The sequence below is a fragment of the Bombina bombina genome, chromosome 2 (assembly GCF_027579735.1).
Source record: "Bombina bombina isolate aBomBom1 chromosome 2, aBomBom1.pri, whole genome shotgun sequence".
Classification (NCBI taxonomy): Eukaryota; Metazoa; Chordata; class Amphibia; order Anura; family Bombinatoridae; genus Bombina; species Bombina bombina.
In genome coordinates this window covers 313,325,046-313,351,479 of record NC_069500.1, presented here as the reverse complement: position 1 = coordinate 313,351,479, position 26,434 = coordinate 313,325,046, and the positions used below count along the sequence as shown (strand labels likewise).

The 26,434-nt window shown below is 38.3% G+C and overlaps 1 protein-coding gene across 1 annotated transcript in view; it reads right to left on the bottom strand.

Moving 5' to 3' along the window:
* ISOC1 (isochorismatase domain containing 1) overlaps window positions 1-26,434 on the bottom strand; it is a 175,785-nt gene that overhangs the window by 130,507 nt on the left and 18,844 nt on the right. The gene's annotated exons all lie outside the window — the stretch shown is intronic.

The following is a 26,434-nucleotide window of genomic DNA, read 5'->3' as shown; positions in this document are numbered from 1 at the left end:
GAGCTAGCCAGCAGCCTAGACAGTCACAATTTAACAGAGCTCTAGTTAAAACCTGTCATTTATTAGCCCTAAAAAGCACGATTTAAAAGCGGATTCCAAGAAAAAAAACTTTGGAGCAGTATTTACTCACTACAAGGGACCATTGGCTGAGTTTGAGACAAATTTCGATCTACCCAGAAAGGAGTTCCAGAGGATTTTCAGGAAAATCCCAGGCTTCGGCCTACCTCGGAAGTCTCTGGCTCATTAAAGAGCCTGAAATCTTCAGGAAAGAATAAGATTAAAGCAGGCAGAACTATCATCCCTGATAAATAACTGCACATCAGGATCTAAGCAGGTATTAAATATAGGCAGATCACACATTAAAGACTGAAAGGAGTTAAAGGGACATAATACTCATATGCTAAATCACTTGAAACGGATGCAGTATAACTGTAAAAAGCTGACAGGAAAATATCACCTGAGCATCTCTATCTCAGCAGAGTAAGTTCTGTGTAAAAAGTTATACTCAGCTGCTCCCAGCTGCAGGTAAAAAAAAATAAAAAAAAAAATGAAGAAATGAACTGCAGCCAATCAGCATCAGCAGTGCTGAGGTCATGAACTCTTACTGTGATCTCATGAGATTTGACTTAACTCTCATGAGATTTCATAGTAAGCTTCCTTTACTTGATTGGTGAAATAATGTGAGAGTGCACAAGGCTCATCCTTTCAGCTGTCCCAGGACAGACACACTAACTAGCTGACCTTATTAACTCTTATTGCCGGTGGAGCCAGCCACCATACACTTCTGGCCTTGGAATGTGATGTTTATTTATGCATTGCATTAAATCTACCTTTTGAGCATTTTACTGTGTGCCTTCAGTTTCTTTAACGCCGGGTGCGCTGACTCCTTGTGTTTGCAGACACACTAACATGCTTCTTAGAAATCCTTTACAATGGGATGTGGCTACTGAGGAACTTTTGAGGTAACATATCTTTCTTTTTTACATAGAGATGTTCAGGTGATATTTTCTAGTCAGCTTTTTACAGCTATGCTGCATCACTTTCAAGTGTTTAAACATTTGGGTATTATGGCCCTTTAAGGAAAGACCTGAGTGTTAGTCGCCTATTTATACCCTGACTGTACATTCTGCAGGAACACATGATAGCATCTCAATCTGACTTTACAAGGCCTGCTGCTGCACTCCGGAGTGTTTAAAGAGTAAGTGTTGACTGTTTCTTGGGATCCTTGTGACCACAGGCGATCTCATCTAAGGATACTGAGGATATCTCCTAGCTCATTGTATTCTTGGAGCTGAGTGTGTGGATTGTTTTGCTTTATGTGAGACATTCCATACATGAGCTCTGGAAGCGCCATTTTAGCCACGCAGCAGGATATCCCCAGACTGAGATGCAGTGCTCCTGAAACTCGGGTAAACCAGGCTATTAAGGCACACATGAGGGCACAGCCTATAACCTGCCATGGACACAAGCCCTTTCACAAATACTGAGATGACTTCACCCGTGCATGTTGTGCAAAGGGCCACTGAAACTGATCTAGATGGCCTCCATATCTTGCAAAAAGCCGGCGTTAGTTAAAACATCACAGGCTGGGGAAAGGTTGTTCAGGATGATCTGAGCTATCAGAATGAGACACGCAAAATCTTATTTATCGCTCCGACTGTTTTCAAGAGGGAGACTGATATGCATATACATTGTGGGAATTTTCTGTTCATTTAGTACTCGTTTCACTCACAGGTTATGATTATGACCTCACTTAAAAAATCAGGGCTTGATGTGCTCATTATACAGTTTCAATCATGCATATAGCAACCTTTGATATCATGTTTAGGGACATCCTTCCATTCAGTTTATTGCTATACTCTAGTTAAGGTTTAGTTATGCTAGTTATCTATGAACATTTACGTTTACTATATTATCGTAGATTATGGTACTACCCTCCTTAACATTCATGTACCTCCATAGTAAGTTTACTCCCAGTATGTCACTGTACATAGCTTTAAGGCATTCATCTTCCAAAGGGTTAAAGTGTAGCACAATTATATTTTGTTATATGTATACTCTAATATAGGGTGGGTTCCTAGGTGTGCTAGGTACTGTATGTGCTTTGCACTGTGTGTGATAGTTACTGTTCTAGCTGGGGACTGTGTCTGTTTGGTACTGCGTATGCTGGGCATTGTTTTTGCTTGGTGTTGTGTATGCTAGGTACTGTGTGTGATGGGTGCTGTGTGTGCTAGGTCCTGTGTGTGCTAGGTCCTGTGGGTACTAGGTTCTGTATGTGCTAGATGCTGTGTGTGCTAGGCACTTTGTTTGCTGTACAATGTGTGCTAGGTTCAATGCGTGCTAGGTACTGCGTGTGCTCCGCAAGGTGGGTGCCGGGTACGGTGTGTGCTAGGTACAGCGTGTGCTAGGTACAATGAGCGCTAGGTTCAGTGTGTGCTGGGTACAGCGTGTGCTGGCTACAATGTTTGCTGGATACAGTGTGTGCAGGGTGCAGTGTGTGCTGGGCATAATGTGTGCTAGGTACAATGTGTGTTAGGTACGGCGTGTGCTAGGCAAGGCGGGTGCTGGGTACAGCGTGTGCTAGGTACAGTGAGTGCTAGGTACAATGTGTGCTAGGTATAATATGTGCTAGGCACAGCATGTGCTGGATACAGCGCGTACACAGTACAGTGTGTGCTAGGTACAGTGTGTGCAAGGTACAGTGAGTGCTAGGTACAGTGAGTGCTAGGTACAGTGAGTGCTAGGTACAGTGAGTGCTAGGTACAGTGAGTGCTAGGTACAGTGAGTGCTAGGTACAGTGAGTGCTAGGTATAACGTGTGCTAGGTATAACGTGTGCTAGGTATAACGTGTGCTAGGTATAACGTGTGCTAGGTATAACGTGTGCTGGGTACGGTGTGGGCTGGGTATGGCGTGTGCAAGGTACAATGAGTGCTGAGTGCTAGGTACAGTGTGGGCTAGGCACAATGAGTGCTAGGTACAGTGGGCCCTACGTACAGTGTTTACTGGGTACAATTTGCATCTCACTTGTCTCTGGAATGTTTTCTTGTTACCCACATCTCTAGATGTTGGCAGAACCTGCTCTCAATCTACCCATTACTACATAGTACAGCAATTTTTTCCGGACTTGCTCTTTGGAACATTAAATTTAAAAGCATAACAAACCCCCCCCCCCATATTCTGAGCCCACACTAGGGTTCAATCTTGGTGAATTATTTTCACCACAAATCCCTGCAATTTACTTATGATGTATCAATGTTTTGGCAGCTATTGCAACCGGACCTGCGTGTCCGTTCCTTTTTGTCTGTTTATGTTTGAACAGGGGTCCTGCGTGTCCCCAAGTGTTACCTTACATTCTAAAACTGAATAAAAATTCATTTAAAATAAAAAAAGGAACATGAAACCCAAAATTAAACTTTCATGATTTATATATAAAATAAAATTTAAAAAAAAAAAAAAAAAAAAAAAAAACTTTTCAATTTACTTCTATTATTTCTTTTGCCTTCTTCTCTTGTTATCCTTTGCTGAAAGGTTTATCTAGAAAAGCTCATGAGCCGTAAAGAACCTAGGTTCTAGCTGCTGATTAATATATATATATATATATATATATATATAAAAACCTTGGAAAATTGTGTCAAAACTGGTTTAAGATGTTCTTATCGGAGAGCGAAAACCTTGGCAAATGTCTTATCTCCATCAATGTTACCTGAATTGAGCAGACCTGTGAGTTCATGGTTAACTCGCAAAGGTCTGTTCAAATGCAGACAAAAATGTCGGGTCTGCGAATACATCTTGGTGTCAAACATCTTTAAATCAGAAGTTACGGGTGACACTTTTCCAATCAACAGCTGTCTAAAATGCACATCAACCTATGTAGTGTATCTTCTCACCTGCATATGTTGTCACCTACAGTATGTAGGATTAACTACTAATGAGGTGAAGGTCCGTATTCGTAACCATCTATCAACCATTCAAGCAGGAGAAGAGAGTACTCCTTTAGTTAGACACTTTGCACGTTGCCACAATAAAGACATTAGTAGCTTAAGGTGGCAGGCTATAGAGAGGGTGGTATGCCCACCAAGAGGAGGTGATCGCGATAAACTGTTGCAGAAGAGGGAGATGTATTGGATATTTAAGCTTCAGACCAGAGTACCTCTGAGTCTGAATTCGGAATATGACCTAATAAATTTTTGGAAATAAAGTTTTGGAAATGATTTGTTGGTCCATACATCTCCCTCTCCTGTGACATAATCCTGTGATCACGGGTATCAATTTAGTTAAAGGATTTAATTTGGCATCCTAATACTTTAAATAACATTTAAATAGACGGGACAGTTTGACTTGTTGTATTGTGTCAACTCTCCCTAGTCCCACTCTTCTAATAATTTTTCTAGTAATTATTCTAGCAAGCAATTTTTGTCTAACAATTTTTTCAAACACTTTTCTGGAATTAATTCTAGAAAAAGATTTTTTCTAGCAAATGTTTTCAGCATTTTTGCTGGCAATTTTTCTAGTTTCTCTAGCAATTGTTTCTGGTAATTTTTCTAACAAAATTATGCATATATAAATATACACTATTTATCTAATACAGCTATATGTAATTGTTGAGCATCAATATAATAACTTATTATTGGGTTTATTAGCACTATAACAAAAGTGATTATGTTATTCCTTGTTTATATAAATATATAGAACTTAGTTTCCACAAGAGTGCTTAAGTTTAACTCATTATCTTATATTTACTTCTGTATTCGTGCACTTGTATATATATATATATATATGTATTTTTACATTCCCTTGCATATGTATTATTCTTATTTTTCATGCATAGCGTACCTAGTTTCATGCATAGTTTATACGTTAGTTTAGCGCTGTGTTTTCTGCATTGATAAATATTTATAGAACAAACAAGTAACATATAAGAATCATTATACATATGAACTATTAAGAGGCATTAATGTTTAAAGTGTATAAATGGGGTTAAAAATCCCCAAGTGAAACTTGTCAACAATTAAAGTTTTAAACCAATAGAAGTTGTCCAGCTGCCTTAAATAGGCAGACTGTGATTTTTACTGCAGCTATGATTACGCCTTGAGTGGCGAAACATGTCAGCAGCAGCCATTGTTTGTCAAGTAATACTTGTGATTCTCCATTGATCATGTACAACATGGATTTTTAAACTAATAAATATATATATATATATATATATATATACTAAAGGGAGTCCCGTGGTTTTTCCTATGATAATCGGTTCATATCACTATTTTTAGAGGCTGGGGCACTTTCCTCTGAAAATGGAAGTAAAAACAAAATCTTAAAGGGCAGTGCGGCGCACTTTATGCATCATTCATTGCCCAGACACACTTCAACTTCTTAACAAGTTTATAGTAGTTTTCCCAAGGGTATAACAACTGCTCTCATTCTGTTTTTGCATTTATTAGCATCTTGGCCTCTACACTTCTAAGCATTGTATACTTCCCATTCTGCATTCTGAATTGTTACAGAATCGACTTCCTTTCAACCCAATGTGGAATTATGCAATGAACATCGTACTGAGAATGTGAAATATCTGCCATTCTAGATGTAATGTATCTGTGATAATACAGTTGAAAAACAAATAATACACTTTCAAGCACTTTAGCTTTTTAGAAAAGTTTGTTTCTCTCATGTAAACTGGTTATTGAAAAAGAAGCCGAAGAATGTTCCGATTTCGGCCGAGGGCAGATACGCTCCAGAGTGCTCTGTTCTAATCAGAGCCTTGGGCGCCGCAACTGCCTCTAGGAACCTTACCATGGCTCCAAGCCCGCACGTCTTGAAATTCTCTGTCTGGGAAATTATCTATCGAATCTATAATAAATAGATAGATAGATTCGATAGATAATTTCCCAGACAGAGAATTTCAAGACGTGCGGGCTGTGACCCATGGTAAGGTTCCCAGAGGCAGTTGCGGCGCCCGAGGCTCTGATTAGAACAGAGCACTCTGGAGCGTATCTGCTCTCGGCCGAAATCGGAACATTCTTCGGCTTCTTTTTCAATAAACAGTTTACATGAGAGAAACAAACTTTTCCAACTTTAACTACATGGAAGCCGTTAATGTGCACATTACCTAGGCGATTAGAACAGAGCACTCTGGAGCGTATCTGCCATCGGCCGAAATCAGAACATTCTTCGGCTTCTTTTTCAATAAACAGTTTACATGAGAGAAACAAACTTTTCCAACTTTACCTAGGTAATGTGCACATTAACTGCTTCTGTGTAGAAGCAAATCAGTTAATCTGCAGATTAGCTAGGTAATGTGCACATTAACTGTTTCTGCACTTTAACACACTATATATATATATATATATATATACACACACACACATATACATACACACACACGTTAGGTACAGAAGGAATGGTTGTAAATCGAAACGGTTGTAAATTGAAACCCAGTTTATAATGTAAGTCAATGGGAAGTAAGGGAGATAGGTTCCAGGCCCCTCTCAAAATTGTCATTAGTAACATCTAATACATTATTTTTAAAGCTTTGAAATGAAGACTTTAAATGCTAAACAGCATTATAAACCTAATAAAATAATCACACAACACAGAATATATAATTAAACTAAGTTAAATGAACAAAAACATTTGCTAAACAGCACCTAATAAAATAATCACACAACACAGACTTCACTTGCATTTTTCTGCAAACACCTCTTTCTATGCATTCCAATCTGGACTGATTTATAGATAGGAAGATCTTGTTCCTTTGAAATCTGCTTGATAGCTCAGGTCTGGTTAAACTGATTAATTTCAGCTTACTTGGCTTTGCTGCAACACAAGCGGACAGCTCCACCTACTGGCTATTTTAATAAATGCACTGCTTCTCAGCGCTTTTCAATAGAAGTTACATGAATGGAAAAAAGGGTTGTTATTCTGAAAAGGTGTAAATTGAACCGTTGTAAAACGAGGGCCACGTGTGTGTGTGTGTGTGTCGTGTATATATATATATATATATATATATATATATATATATATATATATATATATATATATATATATATATAAACATACACACACATACATATACATACACACATATATACATACACACAAACTGATTGTCATTGGCTCACCCATGTTCAGTTATTAACCAGTAGTGCATTGTTGCTTCTTCAACAAACCATACAAAGAGAACGAAGACAAAAAAAATAATAGGAGTAAATGTGAAAGTTGATTACAATCGCTGCTCTATCTGAATCATGAAAGAAAAAAAAAAAAGTGTGTTTTATATCCCTTTAAGTACAATGTTGGCTTTAAATTAGCCATTAGTCAAACTATTAACAAAAAACTACAATTTGTGTCAGTCAAAGCTTTTCCTATAGAGACACATCAAAAGGATATTTAATTACTTTTTTCTATCATGCATATAGAGGAGCAGTAATAATACAGGTTAAAAATAGCTCTTGGATGAAAAACTCATAAAGCTGTAACTAACTGGAACTTACTGGACATTCATGTTTGTGCACAACTCATTCCTAAGGACACATTTCTCACACATATACATATGCACTACATTGTAATTCTGTCAGAATAGAATCTTTCTCTGGCAAAAAAAAAAAAACCTCTTCAGAAGAATTTGGATGAACAAAGAATATTGTCATCCCTAGTAAATAAAAGATTATTTTTACTAAACGATATTTATTAAACGGAAACTTCCTTACATACAACACATGCATACATTTTGCTTATAATAAAAAGCCTAAGAAATTCAGTGGCAAAAAACATAATTTATGCTTACCTGATAAATTTATTTCTCTTGTAGTGTAGTCAGTCCACGGGTCATCCATTACTTATGGGATTATATCTCTTCCCCAACAGGAAGTTGCAAGAGGATCACCCAAGCAGATCTGCTATATAGCTCCTCCCCTCACATGTCATATCCAGTCATTCGACCGAAACAAGACGAGAAAGGAGAAACCATAGGGTGCAGTGGTGACTGGAGTTAAATTAAAAAATTTTGAACTGCCTTAAAAGACAGGGCGGGCCGTGGACTGACTACACTACAAGAGAAATAAATTTATCAGGTAAGAATAAATTATGTTTTCTCTTGTTAAGTGTAGTCAGTCCACGGGTCATCCATTACTTATGGGATACTAATACCAAAGCTAAAGTACACGGATGAAGGGAGGGACAAGGCAGGAACTTTAAACGGAGGGAACCACTGCCTGAAGTACCTTTCTCCCAAAAATAGCCTCCGAAGAAGCAAAAGTGTCAAATTTGTAAAATTTTGAAAAAGTGTGAAGTGAAGACCAAGTCGCAGCCTTGCAAATCTGTTCAACAGAAGCCTCATTTTTAAAGGCCCAGGTGGAAGCCACAGCTCTAGTAGAATGAGCTGTAATTCTTTCAGGAGGCTGCTGTCCAGCAGTCTCATAGGCTAAACGTATTATGCTACGAAGCCAAAAAGAGAGAGAGGTAGCCGAAGCCTTTTGACCTCTCCTCTGTCCAGAGTAAACGACAAACAGGGAAAAAGTTTGATGAAAATCTTTAGTTGCCTGCAAATAGAACTTCAGGGCACGGACTACATCCAGATTATGCAAAAGTCGTTCCTTCTTTGAAGAAGGGTTAGGACACAATGATGGAACAACAATCTCTTGATTGATATTCCTGTTAGAAACTACCTTAGGTAAGAACCCAGGTTTAGTACGCAGAACTACCTTGTCTGAATGAAAAATCAGATAAGGAGAATCACAATGTAAGGCAGATAACTCAGAGACTCTTCGAGCCAAGGAAATAGCCATCAAAAACAGAACTTTCCAAGATAACAGCTTAATATCAATGGAATGAAGGGGTTCAAATGGAACGCCTTGCAGGACGTTAAGAACTAAGTTTAAGCTCCACGGCGGAGCAACAGTCTTAAACACAGGCTTAATCCTAGCCAAAGCCTGACAAAAAGCCTGAACATCTGGAATTTCTGCCAGACGCTTGTGTAGAAGAATAGACAGAGCAGAAATCTGTCCTTTTAACGAACTAGCGGATAAGCCCTTTTCTAAACCCTCTTGTAGAAAAGACAATATCCTAGGAATCCTAACCTTACTCCATGAGTAAGTCTTGGATTCGCACCAATACAAATATTTACGCCAGATCTTATGGTAAATTCTTCTGGTAACAGGTTTCCTAGCCTGTATTAGGGTATCAATAACCGACTCCGAGAAGCCACGCTTTGATAGAATCAAGCGTTCAATCTCCATGCAGTCAGCCTCAGAGAAATTAGATTTGGATGGTTGAAAGGACCCTGAATTAGAAGGTCCTGCCTCAGAGGCAGAGACCATGGTGGACAGGACGACATGTCCACTAGGTCTGCATACCAGGTCCTGCGTGGCCACGCAGGCGCTATCAGAATCACTGATGCTCTCTCCTGTTTGATCTTGGCAATCAGTCGAGGCAGCAGCGGAAACGGTGGAAACACATAAGCCATCTTGAAAACCCAAGGGGCTGCTAGAGCATCTATCAGCGCCGCTCCCGGGTCCCTGGACCTGGATCCGTAATGAGGAAGCTTGGCATTCTGGCGAGACGCCATGAGAGCCAGATCTGGTTTGCCCCAACGATAAATCAGTTGAGCGAAGACCTCCGGATGAAGTTCCCACTCCCCCGGATGAAAAGTCTGGCGACTTAGAAAATCCGCCTCCCAGTTCTCCACGCCTGGGATGTAGATTGCTGACAGGTGGCAAGAGTGAGACTCTGCCCAGCGAATTATCTTTGAGACTTCCAACATCGCTAGGGAACTCCTGGTTCCCCCTTGATGATTGATGTAAGCCACAGTCCGACTGAAATCTGATGAACCTCAGAGTTGCTAACTGAGGCCAAGCTAGAAGAGCATTGAATATTGCTCTTAACTCCAGAATATTTATTGGGAGGAGTTTCTCCTCCTGAGTCCATGATCCCTGAGCCTTCAGGGAATTCCAGACTGCGCCCCAACCTAGAAGGCTGGCGTCTGTTGTTACAATCGTCCAATCTGGCCTGCGAAAGGTCATCCCCTTGGACAGGTAGGGCCGAGAAAGCTACCATAGAAGAGAATCTCTGGTCTCTTGGTCCAGATTTAGTAGAGGGGACAAATCTGAATAATCCCCATTCCACTGACTTAGCATGCACAATTGCAGGGGTCTGAGATGCAGTCGCGCAAATGGTACTATGTCCATTGCCGCTACCATTAAGCCGATTACTTCCATGCACTGAGCTACTGACGGGTGTGGAATGGAATGAAGGACACGGCAAGCATTTAGAAGTTTTGATAACCTGGCCTCCGTCAGGTAAATTTTCATCTCTACAGAATCTATAAGAGTCCCTAGGAAGGGAACCCTTGTGAGTGGTAATAAAGAACTCTTTTCCACGTTCACCTTCCACCCATGCGACCTCAGAAATGCCAGAACTATCTCTGTATGAGACTCGGCAGTTTGAAAACTTGACGCTTGTATCAGGATGTCGTCTAGGTACGGAGCCACCGCTATGCCTCGTGGTCTTAGTACCGCCAGAAGTGAGCCCAGAACCTTTGTAAAGATTCTTGGAGCCGTAGCTAACCCGAAGGGAAGAGCTACAAACTGGTAATGCCTGTCTAGGAAGGCAAATCTTAGGTACCGATAATGATCCTTGTGAATCGGTATGTGAAGGTAGGCATCCTTTAAGTCCACAGTGGTCATGTACTGACCCTCTTGGATCATGGGTAGGATGGTTCGAATAGTTTCCATTTTGTATGATGGAACTCTTAGGAATTTGTTTAGGATCTTTAAGTCCAAGATTGGTCTGAAGGTTCCCTCTTTCTTGGGAACCACAAACAGATTTGAATAGAATCCCTGCCCGTGTTCCGTCCGCGGAACTGGGTGGATTACCCCCATTAGTAAGAGGTCTTGTACACAGCGTAGAAACGCCTCTTTCTTTATTTGGTTTGCTGATAACCTTGAAAGATGAAATCTCCCTTGTGGAGGAGAAGCTTTGAACTCCAGAAGATATCCCTGAGATATGATCTCCAATGCCCAGGGATCCTGGACATCTCTTGCCCAAGCCTGGGCGAAGAGAGATAGTCTGCCCCCCACTAGATCCGTTTCCGGATAAGGGGCCCTCTCTTCATGCTGTCTTAGGGGCAGCAGCAGGTTTTCTGGCCTGCTTGCCCTTGTTCCAGGACTGGTTAGTTTTCCAGCCCTGTCTGTAACGAGCAACAGCTCCTTCCTGTTTTGGAGCGGAGGAAGTTGATGCTGCTCCTGCCTTGAGGTTACGAAAGGCACGAAAATTAGACTGTTTGGCCTTTGATTTGGCCCTGTCCTGAGGTAGAGCATGGCCCTTACCTCCCGTAATGTCAGCGATAATTTCTTTCAAGCCGGGCCCGAATAAGGTCTGCCCTTTGAAAGGAATATTAAGCAATTTAGCTTTAGAAGTCATGTCAGCTGACCAGGATTTAAGCCATAGCGCTCTGCGCGCTTGGATGGCAAATCCGGAGTTCTTAGCCGTAAGTTTGGTTAAATGTACGACGGCATCAGAAACAAATGAGTTAGCTAGCTTAAGTGCTTTAAGCTTGTTCATAATTTCATCCAATGGAGCTGTGCGAATGGCCTCTTCCAGAGACTCAAAACAGAATGCTGCCGCAGCAGTGACAGGCGCAATGCATGCAAGGGGCTGTAAGATAAAACCTTGTTGAACAAACATTTTCTTAAGGTAACCTTCTAATTTTTTATCCATTGGATCTGAAAAAGCACAACTATCCTCCACCGGGATAGTGGTACGCTTAGCTAAAGTAGAAACCGCTCCCTCCACCTTAGGGACCGTCTGCCATAAGTCTCGTGTGGTGGGGTCTATAGGAAACATTTTCCTAAATATGGGAGGAGGGGAAAAAGGCACACCGGGTCTATCCCACTCCTTGCTAATAATCTCTGTAAGCCTTTTAGGTATAGGAAACACGTCAGTACACACCGGTACCGCATAGTATCTATCCAACCTACATAATTTTTCTGGAATTGCAACCGTGTTACAATCATTCAGAGCCGCTAATACCTCCCCTAGCAAAATGCGGAGGTTCTCAAGCTTAAATTTAAAATTAGAAATCTCTGAATCCAGTCTCCCTGGATCAGATCCGTCACCCACAGAATGAAGCTCTCCGTCTTCATGTTCTGCAAATTGTGACGCAGTATCGGACATGGCTCTCACATCATCAGCGCGCTCTGTCCTTAACCCAGAGCTATCACGCTTGCCTCTTAATTCTGGCAATTTAGATAATACTTCTGTCATAACAGTAGCCATGTTCTGCAAAGTGATTTGTAAGGGGCTCCCTGATGTACTTGGCGCCTCAAAATCACGCACCTCCTGAGCGGGAGGCGAAGGTACTGACACGTGAGGAGAGTTAGTCGGCATAACTTCCCCCTCGTTGTCTGGTGATAATTTCTTTGCATGTAAAGACTGACTTTTATTCAAAGTTACATCAATGCATTTAGTACACAATTTTCTATGGGGCTCCACATTGGCCTTCATACATAGTGAACAAACAGATTCATCTGTGTCAGACATGTTTAAACAGACTAGCAATGAGACTAGCAAGCTTGGAAAATACTTTTCAAATAAATTTACAAGCAATATAAAAAACGCTACTGTGCCTTTAAGAAGCACAAAAAGCTGTCACAGTTAAAATAACAATGAACCAAATTAGTTATAGCAACCAAATTTTCACAGTAAATGTATTAAGTTAGCAAAGGATTGCACCCACCAGCAAATGGATGATTAACCCCTTAATACCCAAAAACGGATAACAATTTAATAATTAACGTTTTTATCACAGTCAAACACACTGTCACAGGTCTGCTGTGACTGATTACCTCCCTCAAAATGAATTTTGAAGACCCCTGAGCTCTCTAGAGACGTCCTGGATCATGGAGGATGAAATAGGGAGATTGTGACTGAATTTTTACTGCTCAAAAAAGCGCTAAAATAGGCCCCTCCCACTCATATTACACAGTGGGAAGCTCAGTTAACTGTTTCTATGCAGAAACAAAAGTTTGCCATGTGGTAAAAATCATGCCCCAATAAGTTTTATCACCAAGTACCTCACAAAAAACGATTAACATGCCAGCAAACGTTTGAACATACATTTTAAAAGTTATGAAGTGTTATTAATAAGCCTGCTACCAGTCGCTTTTACTGCAGTTAAGGCTCACACATTACTTCAGTATTAACAGTATTTTCTGAGTCAAATTCCATTCCCTAGAAAAATACTTCAGTGTACACACACTCCTCAGCCTAATACCAGTCGCTACCACTGCATTTAAGGCTGTACTTACATTACATTGGTATCAGCAGTAATTTCTTAGTCAATTCCATTGCTTAGAAAAATTTACTGCACATACCTCGTTTGCAGGGGGGCCCTGCATGCTATTCCCCTTTTCTGAAGTTACCTCACTCCTCAGAATATGCGAGAACAGCCAGTGGATCTTAGTTACGTCTGCTAAGATCATAGAAAACGCAGGCAGATTCTTCTTCTAATGCTGCCTGAGAAACAAACAGCACACTCCGGTGCCATTTAAAATAACAAACTTTTGATTGAAGAAATAAACTAAGTTTTTTAAAAACACCACAGACCTCACACAACAACCTGTCTTTAGTTAGCTTGCAAGAGAATGACTGGATATGACATGTGAGGGGAGGAGCTATATAGCAGATCTGCTTGGGTGATCCTCTTGCAACTTCCTGTTGGGGAAGAGATATAATCCCATAAGTAATGGATGACCCGTGGACTGACTACACTTAACAAGAGAAAAAGTGTGTTAATTTCATAGTATGGAAATTATGAAGTCCCCACACCCCATAGAATTTAATAGAATATATTATATTCTTTGATATGGGGTATAATTTTTGGAAGTTATTTTGACTGTGAATATATAGATCGCTAGCTAGACAGACAATTTATATTCTGTTGTATATAATCACCATTCTACAAACAAAAATGCAAAAGGAAAGTGTTCTGCAAGGACAAAGCTAAATGTATAATAAAAAATAAAAAAATCCTTTCTATGTTTAAGACTTATCCTGAGAAATATGATTTCAATTTAAAAAAAATAAAAACAACAACTTATGAGAGATTTTTTTTATATGTGAAATCATCATTTTAGAGATTCTTTCAAGAGGTGTTTTCCGTTTGATACTCCTGAGAAAGAAAAGAAAAGGAAAAAGAAAAGAAAAAAGAAAGAACAGGAAGATCCCTTTGCCAAGAGGGTCCTGAAGATAATTGGAAGCTGCAGTTCTCAAAGCAGCCGTTTTATTCAGTTACTGCAGCAATTTATAAAGTTTGCTACAGCTGACAAAGGGAGAGCCCAGCTAAGAGAGTTCTAGTTGTATGTGAAACTATAAATATCCGCTTTATGTGCATAAAGCTAGAAAAGCACACAGCAACTTACAACAAGGACTTCTGATTCACATAGGAAAATGCTAAATAGACAAATAAAAAATGTATGTTGCAATTTATAAAACAACTTGTCATTTTTTATAGATGATATGTAGTTATATTGCTTTAGAGATTTTTACGCAGCTGTTAAAAACCTGCAAATGAGAGCCTTAGGCAATGAATTCCGGCCTATAATAAACCATCAACATATTTTCTTTTAAATATAGAATGTAAGGGCGATTAGTTAGTTTACTTTATATTGCAGGAAGTTTAACACAACTGAAGTGGATTTCCAAGAGCGTTAGCAGAATGCATATTAAAGAGATAGTCTAGTCAAAATTAAACTTTCATGATTCAGGTAGTGCAATTTTAAGCAACTTTCTCATTTACTTCTATTGTTAATTTTTCTTTGTTTCTCTTCGTACATTTATTTGAATGTAAGCTTAGTAGCCGGCCCATTTTTGGTTCAGCACCTGGCTAGCGCTTGACGATTGGTGGCTACATTTAGATACCAATCAAAAAGCGCTACCCAGGTACTGAACCAAAAATGGGCCAGCTACTATGCTTACATTCTTGCCTTTTTAAATAAAGATACCAAGAGAAAGAAGAAAAACATGATAATAGGAGTAAATTAGAAAGTTGCATGTTCTGAATCATGAAAGTTTAATTTTGACTAGACTATTCCTTTAACCTTTTTTATCTCAATTTTGGTTTCTTCATTCCAAAAAGTGTCAAGATCTGCAGGCTCATATGCACATAGATGTTTAGACTGTCTGGACATATATGCATGTCAATGTAGTCCTTAAAGGGGCAGTAAACCTATATACTAATGTTATAGAATTCTGCACATAGTGCAGAATTATATAACATTAGCTTACTGGCATATTTATACTTTCAATTATTTCAGAGAAATTGTATGTAAAAACCTAATTTTACCAGAACGCTGCTCCTTGCTCTACTGAGCGGGCCTGGTTTTTACACAGTGCATCGCGGCAACACTGTCTAGTCACAGTTTGCCCGGTCGCGCCATTAAAATGAATGTAGCTTGCTCCCGTTCTGGTCTAGAATGGGCCAGCTCGTAAGCTTACAATCCTGCTTTTTCAAATACAGATACCAAGAGAACTAAGAAAAATTGATATTAGGAGTAAATTAGAAAGTTGTTTAAAATTGCATGCTCTACCTGAATCATGAAAGAAAAAAATTTGGTTCAGTATCCCTTTAAATTAACGGCTAGATTTAGAGTTCTGCGTTAGCCGTCCAAACCAGCGTTAAGGGGTCCTAACGCTGGTTTTGGCTGCCCGCTGGTATTTAGAGTTAGCCAGGAAAGGGTCTAACGCTCACTTTACAGCCACGACTTTTCCATACCGCAGATCCCCATACGCCAATTGCGTATCCTATCTTTTCAATGGGATCTTCCTAACGCCGGTATTTAGAGTCTTCGCTGAAGTGAGCGTTAGAACTCTAACGACAAAACTCCAGCCGCAGAAAAAAGTCAGGAGTTAAGAGCTTTATGGGCTAACGCCGGTTCATAAAGCTCTTAGCTACTGTGCTCTAAAGTACACTAACACCCATAAACTACCTATGTACCCCTAAACTGAGGTCCCCCCACATCGCCGCCACTCTAATAAAAAAATGTAACCCCTAATCTGCCGACCGCACACCGCCGCAACCTACATTATCCCTATGTACGCCTAATCTGCTGCCCCTAACATCGCCGACCCCTATATTATATTTATTAACCCCTAATCTGCCCCACCCAACGTCGCCGCTACCTACCTACAATAATTAACCCCTAATCTGCCGACCGGACCTCACTGCTACTATAATAAATGTATTAACCCCTAAAGCTAAGTCTAACCCTAACACTAACACCCCCCTAAGTTAAATATAATTTAAATCTAACAAAATAAAATAAATCTTATTAAATAAATTAATCCTATTTAAAGCTAAATACTTACCTGTAAAATAAACCCTAATATAGCTACAATATAACTAATAATTACATTGTAGCTATTTTAGGATTTATATTTATTTTACAGGCAACTTTGTATTTATTTTAACTAGGTACAATAGCTATTAAATAGTTAATAACTATTTAATAGCTACCTAGTTAAAATAATAATAATGCCCTACCCTATTCTAAAATAAAAAGTTAACAGCTCTTTTACCTTACCAGCCCTTAAAAGGGCCTTTTGCGGGGCATGCCCCAAAGAAAACAGCTCTTTTGCATTTTAAAAAAACATACAATACCCCCCCCAACATTACAACCCACCACCCACATACCCCTAATCTAACCCACCCAAACCCCCCTTAAAAAACCTAACACTAAGCCCCTGAAGATCTCACTACCTTATCTTCACCACGCCGGGTATCGCCGATCCGTCCAGAAGAGGGTCCGAAGTCTTCATCCTATCCGGCAGGAAGAGGACATCCGGACCGGTAGACATCTTCATCCATCCTGCGCGGAGCGGGACCATCTTGAAGCAGCCGACGCGGATCCATCCTCTTCTTCCGGCAACTCCCGACGAATGAAGGTTCCTTTAAGGGACGTCATCCAAGATGGCGTCCCTCGAATTCCGATTGGCTGATAGGATTCTATCAGCTAATCAGAATTAAGGTAGTAAAAATCTGATTGGCTGATTGAATCAGCCAATCAGATTCAAGCTCAATCTGATTGGATCAGCCAATAAGCCAATCAGATTGAGCTTGCATTCTATTGGCTGTTCCGATCAGCCAATAGAATGCAAGCTCAATCTGATTGGCTTATTGGCTGATCCAATCAGATTGAGCTTGAATCTGATTGGCTGATTCAATCAGCCAATCAGATTTTTACTACCTTAATTCTGATTAGCTGATAGAATCCTATCAGCCAATCGGAATTCGAGGGACGCCATCTTGGATGACGTCCCTTAAAGGAACCTTCATTCGTCGGGAGTTGCCGGAAGAAGAGGATGGATCCGCGTCGGCTGCTTCAAGATGGTCCCGCTCCGCGCAGGATGGATGAAGATAGAAGACAAATATGATAGATGCTCTAAAGAGAGTTACTATCAAGAATACCCTAGAGGATGGTGCTTAAATTTTAAGGCAGAAAAAACACTCTAAAAAGGTGGTTTACCTCAGTAAAAACCACCTGAAACTAAAGATAGTTTTAGAATATGGGGGCTAAATTAATTTTTGAGTGCGCCTGAGATAGCTCTGGATGAGATATACTCAGTCTAAATTTTGCCTGGTATGTCAGTATATGTTAACCTCTATATAAACTCTGTTTGGATAGAAGTGTAATAATATCTTATCGAATTGTAGTATAAATGACAAATATCTGATTGTTAATATACAATAGATTAATTTATTATATTAAGTCATATGAAATAACACAGTAAATTCATTAAAAATATATATTAAATACAAGAAATGTTTTAAAATGATCTAATTTACAAAATCACATAGAGGAGGATAAGTTCATTTGATAATAAGTCTTTGTAAAGCACTGAGTAAAGCACCGATATTGCGCTGCAATTTTTTGTTAAAACTGGTTACCAATTATATCACTAAATCAAAGTTTTTCCTGATATTTAAAACAAATTTTTAACACTATAAGGAGCCCATTTAACTCCCAACCTCCCCTGACATGTTTCGCCGAGCAATTCGGCTTTCTCAAAAGGTTTGAAAACCCTTTGAATACAGTAAATTGGTAACCAGTTTTAACAAAAAATTGCAACGCAATATCGGTGCTTTACTCAGTGGTACAGTTAATACTTAAAATAACAAGTCATACTTAATGGCTTATATTTAGTACTTATAACGGCAGGTATCTCTGCATATATACACCGATATTAAGCATTAATGTGGGAGACTGAACTTGGCTATAGACAATCAGTTTAAAAGGTGGTTACAATATTAACCGCTAGTAGTCACAGACATAACACTGACTGTCAGTTACTGTCAGTTTACCATCTGCGGTGAACCGGCTGCAATATAAGCACTGACTGTCCTCAGCGACACGTTTATATTAATACTTTTTTAGCTGCTAAGCGGTCAACAAACATAAAAACTGTGATTCTGATGTTGCTAAGTTACTGGTGATAGATCTGTACTCATTTGCAGCGCAATAATGGTGCTGCAGTAAGTGGTTCCTATACCAATGGATTAAGAAGTCACATATATTGAGCTAGATAACATTATACATTTACTAGCAGACTTTATATAAGGTCCACATATATTGAGTACTACAGTTGAACTAACGGCTGAAACTTACTTGATTCATACTTAGCTTCTTAGAATCCAGAGTATTAACAGAGCTCTGGTGAATAACTGTGTACTACCTTTAGCTCTATAAACAAGCCATATCAGCAAACCCTTATGCTATGTTATAACAGCTCCAGTTAAAATCTAATGGTTTACCTACATTAGGAATAATTCAGAGAGCAAATTAATCAGAAATATATTGTAGCAATTTGGATATCAGCCTGAATCTAGAATATCTAAACTTAGCTACAAATACACTGATGAGACCCATATAATGGTGTTTATAAATATATGACGAATTCACTAATTCAGTGTTATTTATTAGCTAACTGAATAACGTTATCCAATACAAATCTTTTAAAAGAAAATATAGACGTACTGCTATTGAGATATTGATATCAGTATTATGGTGAAACAATAGTTAGCTTATTACACCCAAAAGGGGATAATATTGTAAAAGCAACTAAAATACACTGAACTTTATATTTAAGTACATGGTATACCACAAGATACCATAATCACTACATAATCTGACATTTGTTACAGTAAACTAACTGGAATTATGAATATTCTAACATTCTTTTGGGTTAACTCCCACTTTTATTAGAAATGGATAACTCATAGATTTGGCAGAATCCTAGCTGAAAAAATATATATATTTGCTATTCATTTTATAGCAGCTACCTATTTGGTTTATTATAGCTCTGTTTCATATTCCTATCAAAGTTGAATCATTCCTGGGTTTTTAATGTATTGTCCGTTCCATTTAATTTTAATATATAGTCCAATAAAAGTTATGTTTTAATTTAATTCACTGATCCGCATTCCTGAAACTCAGTAAACAATTCCATATTAGGGAATTAGAGTGCTAATCAAGTGTACATTCTCTTGGAGATGTCAATCCCCAATTTTTGTTTCTAGTTCATTAGTACACAGCACCTAACAATGATACTATAAATACAATAAGTGGAATAGAAGATTTTCATCTTCCACCTAATATAATTATCATAAGTATCAATAACTATATTCCTTATTTACAACCAGTGGTGCCATTGGGCCCTCTTCCCTTTTCTACCAAGAGAATCTATATGTGCCCATATCTAGTTCTAAGCATTTGATGGAGAGTCTATATATGCCCACATTAAGTTCTTAGTGTTTAATCGGCAAGACGAAGTGTTATTATACATACTTATATTAAGTATTTTAAATATACTATTTTTAGGACACATAGATTTTATACTACTTATATGAAAGACAAGCCACTTACCGGACCCGGGTCATTTTAAATAGGCGCCAAAGACTTATTAACAAATGAACTTATCCTCCTCTATGTGATTTTGTAAATTAGATAATTTTAAAACATTTCTTGTATTTAATATATATTTTTAATGAATTTACTGTGTTATTTCATATGACTTAATATAATAAATTAATCTATTGTATATTAACAATCAGATATTTGTCATTTATACTACAATTCGATAAGATATTATTACACTTCTATCCAAACAGAGTTTATATAGAGGTTAACATATACTGACATACCAGGCAAAATTTAGACTATCTCAGGCGCACTCAAAAATTAATTTAGCCCCCATGAAGATAGAAGACGCTGCCTGGATGAAGATGTCTACCGGTCCGGATGTCCTCTTCAGTGATACCCGGCGTGGTGAAGATAAGGTAGGGAGATCTTCAGGGGCTTAGTGTTAGGTTTTTTAAGGAGGGTTTGGGTGGGTTAGATTAGGGGTATGTGGGTGGTGGGTTGTAATGTTGGGGGGGGTATTGTATGTTTTTTTAAAATGCAAAAGAGCTGTTTTCTTTGGGGCATGCACCGCAAAAGGCCCTTTTAAGGGCTGGTAAGGTAAAAGAGCTGTTAACTTTATATTTTAGAATAGGGTAGGGCATTGTTATTTTTTTTAGGGGGCTTAGAGTAGGTGTAATTTTTTGTAATTTAGTTTAGTTGATTTAATTGTAGATAATTCTAGGTAGTTTATTTAATTTATCTATTGATAGTGTAGTGTTAGGTTTAATTGTAACTTAGGTTAGGATTTATTTTACAGGTAATTTTGTAATTATTTTAACTAGGTAGCTATTAAATAGTTATTAACTATTTAATAGCTATTGTATTTGGTTAAAATAAATACAAAGTTGCCTGTAAAATAAATATAAATCCTAAAATAGCTACAATATAATTATTCATTATATTGTAGCTATATTAGGGTTTATTTTACAGGTAAGTATTTAGCTTTAAATAGGAATAATTTATTTAATAAGATTTATTTTATTTCGTTAGATTAAAATTATATTTAATTTAGGGGGGTGTTAGGGTTAGACTTGGCTTTAGGGGTTAATACATTTATTATAGTAGCGATGAGGTACGGTCGGCAGATTAGGGGTTAATAAGTGTAGGTAGGTAGCGGCGACGTTGGGGGCGGCAGATTAGGGGTTAATAAATAAAATATAGGGGTCGGCGATGTTAGGGGCAGCAGATTAGGGGTACATAGCTATAATGTAGGTTGCGACGGTGTACGGAGCGGCAGATTAGGGGTTAATAATAATAATAATATGCAGGGGTCAGCGATAGCGGGGGCGGCAGATTAGGGGTTAATAAGTGTAAGGTTAGGGGTGTTTAGACTCGGGGTACATGTTAGGGTGTTAGGTGCAGACTTAGGAAGTGTTTCCCCATAGGAAACAATGTGGTTGCGTTAGGAGCTGAACGCTGCTTTTTTGCAGGTGTTAGGTTTTTTTCCAGCTCAAACTGCCCCATTGTTTCCTATGGGGGAATCGTGCACGAGCACGTTTTTGAAGCTGGCCGCGTCCGTAAGCAACGCTGGTATTTAGAGTTGAAGTGGCGGAAAATTATGCTCTACGCTCCCTTTTTGGAGCCTAACGCAGTCCTTCAGAGAACTCTAAATACCAGCGTTGTTTAAAAGGTGCGAGGGAAAAAAAAAACATGCGTAGTTAACGCACCCCTTTGGCCGCAAAGCTAAATCTAGGTGTAAGAAAATTAGAGATAGAAGTAAATAGGAAAATTGTTTAAAATTGTAGTCTCTATCTGAATCATGAAAGAAAAAAAAAAAATGTGGGTTTCCTGTCCCTTTGATGGCATTTATCAATCTGAAGGATCAACAGCTGATAATGTTATTAGTGCTAAAGTAAGAGAAATCCCATTATTTTGATCATGCACATTAGACTTTTGTTAGTTTAAAAGTTTGATTGTCTCCTGTTGCATTTTTTAATCTTGAGATCCAAACTGTCTCCGGTTATAATTATTAAAGGAAAATATACAAGGTTTATTTTGATAAATGCTTCCAGTGCAGGAAGAGAAGATTTAAAGGGACAGTCTGGTCATATTAAAACTTCCATGATTCAGATAGGGCATACTAGAACTTAACTCCAGCCACCCCGTAGCTGTACCGAGGAGCTTGAAGCTCAATCTCATAGGGGCATGCAACATTGAGTGAATCAACCTCTTTTTTTGGCTCTGCCCCTTTTGTGGCTCTGTCCTCACCCATGGCCAGTTTTTTTTTTGAGGAAAAGGTGGCAATCCTAGCACAGACTCATATGTATATTCTGTGAACTCGTGCACATGCTCAGTAGGTGCTGGTGCCTCAGACATTATGCATATAAATCGAATGTGCATAATTAGATCATTTAAATCAATTTGAACTTTTATTAACTGTGTGCTGTACATGAAAGAAAATTTTAATTTTGACATTGTCAAAACTGCAAAGTAGATAATTCTGCTGAATGCAGAATCTGCAAAATGTTGATAGTGGGTTATAAGTGGAGGAAAAAAATGCAAGTTGAATGGTATTAGCCTAGCTAGATAGTTGAGAAACGCGTTGCATGCATTTTATCCTATTAAACTACATTTTGTAAAGTAGTTTATTCATCTTCACCTATTTTAATTAACCTCTTTGCCTTTTGAGGTGGTATATCACTTCACTACCATCAGTATTGGATCACCTACCCTGGGAGACCAAATAGGATTAGTCAGCTGGAGACTATAAAGATTAGCCTGACCTGTTTGCACTATTTATGCAATACTGCACGTGAGTACTCATTTGTGACTTACATCATTGATATCCCTTGTTATCCGTCTTTTCTGCACTATTGGGGAATCTTCTTTCTCCTTTTTATTTTTTGCAAGGACAAGATCATTATCTCCCCAGAAACTTCCACCCTTTTAATACCCTGGGAGACCACTTAACAAACAGTCAGCTGGAGACTGCAAAGCCCAGCCTTTTGATTGCACACAGTGCCAATTTACTTGTGAGTATCCATTTGATTGGGTATTATTCTTTTGAAAATCAAGATTCCTGCCCCATGAGGATCTCTTCTTTGTTTTATTTATAAGTGAAATTATGGCTATAAATATTGGTTTGTGACAATATATACTTAGTTTAGTAGCGATTTCTCTTTGTTGCTGTTGGCATAGAATGTATTTTCCCTAACTTAGGAAGTGCCAGGTCTACAGTGTCTTATTATCATTCATTAAAAGGTTATTAAACAGCTGGGTACAACTACAGTAGCAGGGTTACTACTCACATGCTATTGTTTTAAACTCCTGTTTCTGCTGCTCTCTTTAAAAGCTGTTCTCGTATTTTAGCTCATTATAAAATCCATCTGCATTTTTTACCGGGCACCGCCATCTTGTAACTTGCATACTGTTGCATCCTTTGATAGTAGCAGTGCACTTATCTGTGATATTACTGGCTTTTATACAGCTGTACCTTACACTTCTGTTTAGCTCACATAATAGTGTTAGAGGTACATTATTGCAGTTTTTTGCACAGTTTAGAAGTTACATAACAAATTTAAGTTTTAAGATGGCAGCATCCAGTGTGAAGATAAAGCTTCACTGACTAATAATTGCAATGGGTTAAAAGAGGACAACATTTGAAGACAGCTGTAGGCAGAGGAGGAAAAACAATACCATAGTGAGTAGAAAGCATGTTACTGTAGTTGTACTCCGCAAATTAAATGTTCATTTAAGTGGAAAACAAATTATTTTATAGTTGAAGTGAAATATAACATTCGCATCTTAATTTCTGGGGAATTTAAAGTGAAGGTAAACTTTGATGAATGAAAGCCCATTTTTTTAAAATACTACTAAAAACAGGGGCACTTTCATTCATCAAAGTTTACAAAGCAGTCGTTTTGATTAAAAAAAAAAAAAAAAAAAAAAACTTACCTCTCTTCTTTGCACAGCCAGAGCAGCTTCCCCCACCCGGAGATCCTCTCTTCACACGTCGTCAATGACTAATCCAGCTTCCTCCAATCACAACTTTCCCCCCAGGGTAGTCATTGCTTGAGGCCATGCTGTGATTGGAGGAAGCTGGATTAGTCATTGATGACGTGTGAAGAGAGAATCTCCATGTGGGGGAAGCTGCTCTGGCTGTGAAAAAAAAAACAAAAGGTAAGTTTTTAATCAAAACAGCTGCCTTCTAAACTTTGATGAATGAAAGTGCCCCTGTTTTTAATAGTATTTTTTAAAAAGAAAACTGGCTTTCATTCATCAAAGTTTACCTTCACTTTAAGTCTAGTCGTTTTAAAAAAACAAATATATATTATAAATAATCAAAATGATTAAAAAAATGTATTATGAATATTTCCAGTTAAGTCAAAAAGCCTGCATTCAAACATAGGAAGTTATCATCAATATTGAATTATAACATGTTTTACTTTCACTTTGGCTGCATGTATCATATTTCCTTGTGAATGTCAGTCAAATTCCTTTTCAAATCTATTTGAAAAGTCCGCAACACTTCAATTTCTTCTAGGTTTTGTGCATTTCTCAGTTTAGAAGCCAAAAAAAAAAAAACACACAATAAAACAGAATCACTTAAATACGCTTATAGAAATCCGATGTTAGATGTACAACTTCATTTAATAGTTTGAACAACTATTGGGCCAAAAAAAGCCACCTGAACTTCAGTTAAAGTGAGCCTGTGTTTATGTTGTTGGGTGTTCGTCCATCTTCTTTCCTCTCCTTTGATTCTCAGTTGGTGTAGTTTATAAAAAAATGAAAAAGAATCTGCGTTATGTGAATTTCAGTGATTGGTTCGCATTAAGAGCTCTATTTATGAAGCTGTTGAATATGTAGTTTCAGAGCCCTTGTGGCTCACAATTTCTCAAGAGAGACTTTATTGCAAGTTATCAAACTTATCCTAACCTCTCCACCTATTGCAACTGAGCAGCCCTGCTCACACGTGATATATACACAGGCCACTACTTTATTAGGTGCACCTATTCAATTGCTTGGTAACACAAATTGCTAATCAGGCAGCAACTCAATGCATTTAGGCATCTAGACGTGGTGAAGACGACTTGCTGAAGTTCAAACCGAGCATCAGAATAGGAAAAAAGGGGATTTAAGTGACTTTGAACATGGCATGGTTGTTGGTGCCAGACGGGCTGGTCTAAATATTTCAAAAACTGCTGATCTACTGGGATTTTTACGCACAACCATCTCTAGGGTTTACAGAGAATGGTCCAAAAAAGAGAAATTATCCAGTGAGCGGCAGTTGTGTGGACAAAAATGCCTTGTTGATGCCAGAGGAGAACGAGCAGACTGATTCGAGATGATAGAAAGGAAAAAGTAATTCAAATAACCACTCGTTATAAAACCAAGGTATGCAGAATACCATCTCTGAATGCACAACACGTCGAACCTTGAAGTAGATGGGCTACAGCAGCAGAAGACCACACCGTGTGCCACTCCTGTCAGCTAAAAAACAGGAAACTGAGGCTACAATCGCACAGGCTAACCAAAATTAGAAGATTGGAAAAACGTTGTCTGATGTGTCTCAATTTCAGCTGTTACATTCAGATGGTAGGGTCAGAATTTGGTGTAAACAACATGAAAAAAAAAAAAAATGTATTCTAGTAATAGGTTTACTAGAAAAAACGACTGTGCTGCCCTAACAGGCAGCTTAATATTTGTAGTACCTTACTGAAATGGCAAAATGAAATAGCACAATAAAGAGCAAATATATAATATCCAGCTGAATGGCAAAAAAAGAAAAAAAAATGAATACAATGTCAAATCACATAAAGACATTTCACAAATACATACAATAAGATAAGTTAAAAAGTCCATAGTGTCATAAGCGAAATGGTTAATTCTCATAGAAAGCTTCAGGTTTAGTTTGCAGAAAGCAGGTCGGTCATGAGCATAGGAAGCCCAGATAGGAGCACAATCGTTTTGCTGTTGGAATAAGCAATAAGAGAAAACTCCTTTTACAGGAAGAATAAAGTTTGGTAATATAAGGTGTATTCCTTACTTACACCGGTAATAGGTTGCTGATACTCAGATATCCAAGACTGTCCATGCGCGTCTTTTGTGTAACTCACAGGAAAATGTTTACGCTTCCCTGACCGGCTCTCCTTGCCATGGTTGAGTCACTGGCTAAAACGGAACACGAAGTGCTGTTGTGGGAATGTGACACTCTTTGCGTATATAGTAATATAGTATATACTATACTAAATTTTATTTATTGTATGTTGTAGCAAATACACTTGAAATATTTTTTTAAAGCAATAAGTACTTATAAAAAGATTGATTAGTACTTTATTTTTTTAAAGTTTGCCATTTATAATACTGTATGCTTTATCTAGCACACATTTTCCATTTATTTTGCAGATTTAAAATAAAGCATAGCAGTTATAACCTATTTACTCTTAAAACTGCGTCTGTCTAATATGTGTGTGTGTATATACTATATATAGACCCAATTCTTAAAGTTGCCTTTGTACAGTGCTAATATCCCTTTGATTACAACTGA